The 2,557-nt window shown below is 33.1% G+C and overlaps 1 long non-coding RNA gene across 1 annotated transcript in view; it reads right to left on the bottom strand.

The window, feature by feature from the left end:
* Positions 1–1,358, bottom strand: part of LOC108662478 — a 16,226-nt gene extending 14,868 nt beyond the window's left edge. Inside the window, exons 1-2 of the long non-coding RNA XR_001928342.1 lie at positions 1,273–1,358; positions 1,135–1,201 (exon numbers count right to left, since the gene is read on the bottom strand). This is a non-coding gene — a long non-coding RNA (uncharacterized LOC108662478). The remainder of the gene's footprint in view (positions 1–1,134; positions 1,202–1,272) is intronic.

Raw genomic sequence — 2,557 nt, 5'->3', positions numbered from 1 at the left:
ATTTTAAACGAATGTTTTAGACATCCAAAATTATTTTTGATTATGAAATATGTGTTTTCCACTTACATACTATATTTTTAGATGATTTTGAGATTTTTGGGTAAATGACAAAAATACCCCTATGAGACGAAAAATTATTATTTTATTTGTTTAAGTTGGAAACAGTTTAAAATCTTTTAGAATGTGGTATTTGGAAACAGTTACGCACAGAGGAAATGAGAAGCTGATATTAAAGTCTTGCGGGGTTTCGGTTGACATTTCGAGTAATGAATGTCGATCGAGACGTCGCGGCGGTTGTCACAGGCTCGATGGGAGTTCCGAGTCGTGACAAAACCACCACTCAGTGGCTTACAACTTTTAACAAAAATTCCTTTGTTGAATAGAAAACAATTTGAAAAACTTGTTTCTAGTTTTTCAAAACTACTTACATAGTAGTATTTATTTACATGCTTATACACTTTCGAAACCTTGCTTAAATCCAGGATTTCAAATTATGTTTCCATGGTAGTTTAAATTAGCCAAGCCATCATTCAAATCATGATCAATAGCTAATTAGATTATCAAAGTCAATGGCAATAAAACCTTGTTAGATTTTATCAATCTAAAACCATGCTCAATAGCAAATCAATTCATGCCTAACAACTTAAACCAAGCTCAATAAACTGATGTGCCTTAGTAAATCAAATCATACTCAATAGCATCTTAAACCAAGCTCTATACACTGATTCTTATTAGTAAATCAAATCATGTTCAACAACATCTTAGACCAAGCTCAATAAACTCATGCTCAATTCTAAAATTTTAAACTCATGCTCAATTTTAGAATTTTAAAATCATGTTTAATTCATATAGCAAATATAGATTTTGAAATAGATTCACCCATTCACCTCAACAGTGTGGTTTCCCACCAGCAACTAATTTATCAAACCTTTGACTACTAATAGCTCCATGAGCTCCAACTAACTTTCTTAAGCTCCAAGTATTTTCTTTAGGTTTCCAAATTTTTTTCCCTAAGTTACTTAGCATTCACATTTTAAGAATTCATTATCTAAGCTTGTGCTATTTTCCTATGTTTTAGTTAACAACTTTAAACCATAAATCTTATGCCTAATACTTAGACATTCAAGTCTTTACCTTGATTGCTAGATCAAAGCTTACAAAACCACCAAAAATCCTTAAACTTGGAAAGGATGAGCATTGGCTGAAATATAACCAAAACAAGTATTATAATCAGTTAAATTCAACCTCAACTTGCTAGGAAGCTTACCTCACCTTGGGTACTAATTCCCTTGCTCCAATTTGCTAGTATAAGAGCTCAAAAGTCAGAGGAAAGGCCTAAATATCAAAAAAGCTACTGAAGGGTATTTTGCCAAGAAAATAACTTCTAAAAGGCTTCAAGATAAATGCTTTGGACGGACAAACCAAGATTATTTGGTAACAACCACCACTTGGGCATGAATGATAAGGTGGATGAGGGATTTGGGTTGACTAATTGGTCTGATTTCCCATTAGTCTTTGCCTTTTACTGTTTTCACATTATTCACCTCATTCCTTATTTTTCTTTTCAATTCAATCCTCTAATTTTTTATTCTTTTTCAATTTAGTCCTCTAGTATTTTATTTCTTTTCAATTTAATCCTCTAATATATTTTCTTTCTTATCAATTTATTCATTTTCCCATTTAATGACATTATCTTTAAAAGCCATAGATCAAGGATATTGAGTATTATCTTTATTCTTGGGAACTTAGAACCACGAACAAGGATAATGTCACGACCCAATTTTCTGGCCATGACCAGTGCATGGTCCCCATGGACGTAGCCCACTAAGCCCAAGCAAGCCTACTTATGTGACCTGTTTATCATTCCATCAAAGATACTAAAGTCACATTTCATAATCTCAATTCAAAATAATGATAACCATTGCCAACTCGTAGTGACATTACCCATCAAAATATACATATATTGTCTACAGCATGTATCTTAATAATTTACATCAAGTTTGTCTATACATCTAAAAAGAAAAAGAGACTTGATTTCCAGCAGAGAAACCAGAGCAACGTACAACTATTGAATGTCGAGATACCTACCAAGGAAATGAATCTACAAGGGCACCTCGACCTAGTTACCGACTGTTTCCTGATCTGAAAACATGAAGTTGAAAACGGTAAGTATAAACTCAGTGAGTGAACATAAGAAGAGAACAAGTAATCAAGAAGGAAAGTTTAAACAAATCATAATGCATTTATTTTCAAAACAATGCAATTTAGTTTCATTCTTATTAAAACCCCTCATGTAAACCCTAAATGAGTAAATCACTTGATGAAAAAGGTCCATGCTCAACAAAGGATTTGAAGAGTGAAAACTTTAATAGCATTCATGCAAATCAAGTCAAGCAAACAACGAGTCCTCGCTGCAGTGGAAAGGCATTATCGTTGCAGCAAAATTGGACTCCCATTATTCATTAGCCGAAGGTTTCTTAGCTGGCAGAGGGTTTCTCACCAAACCTCCTCATTTCAAATTTAATTCATTAATTCCTTAATGTTGGAAGTCCATACT

Source organism: Theobroma cacao, chromosome 6, assembly GCF_000208745.1.
Source record: "Theobroma cacao cultivar B97-61/B2 chromosome 6, Criollo_cocoa_genome_V2, whole genome shotgun sequence".
Lineage (NCBI taxonomy): Eukaryota > Viridiplantae > Streptophyta > Magnoliopsida > Malvales > Malvaceae > Theobroma > Theobroma cacao.
This window is presented reverse-complemented; position numbering and strand designations above follow the sequence as displayed.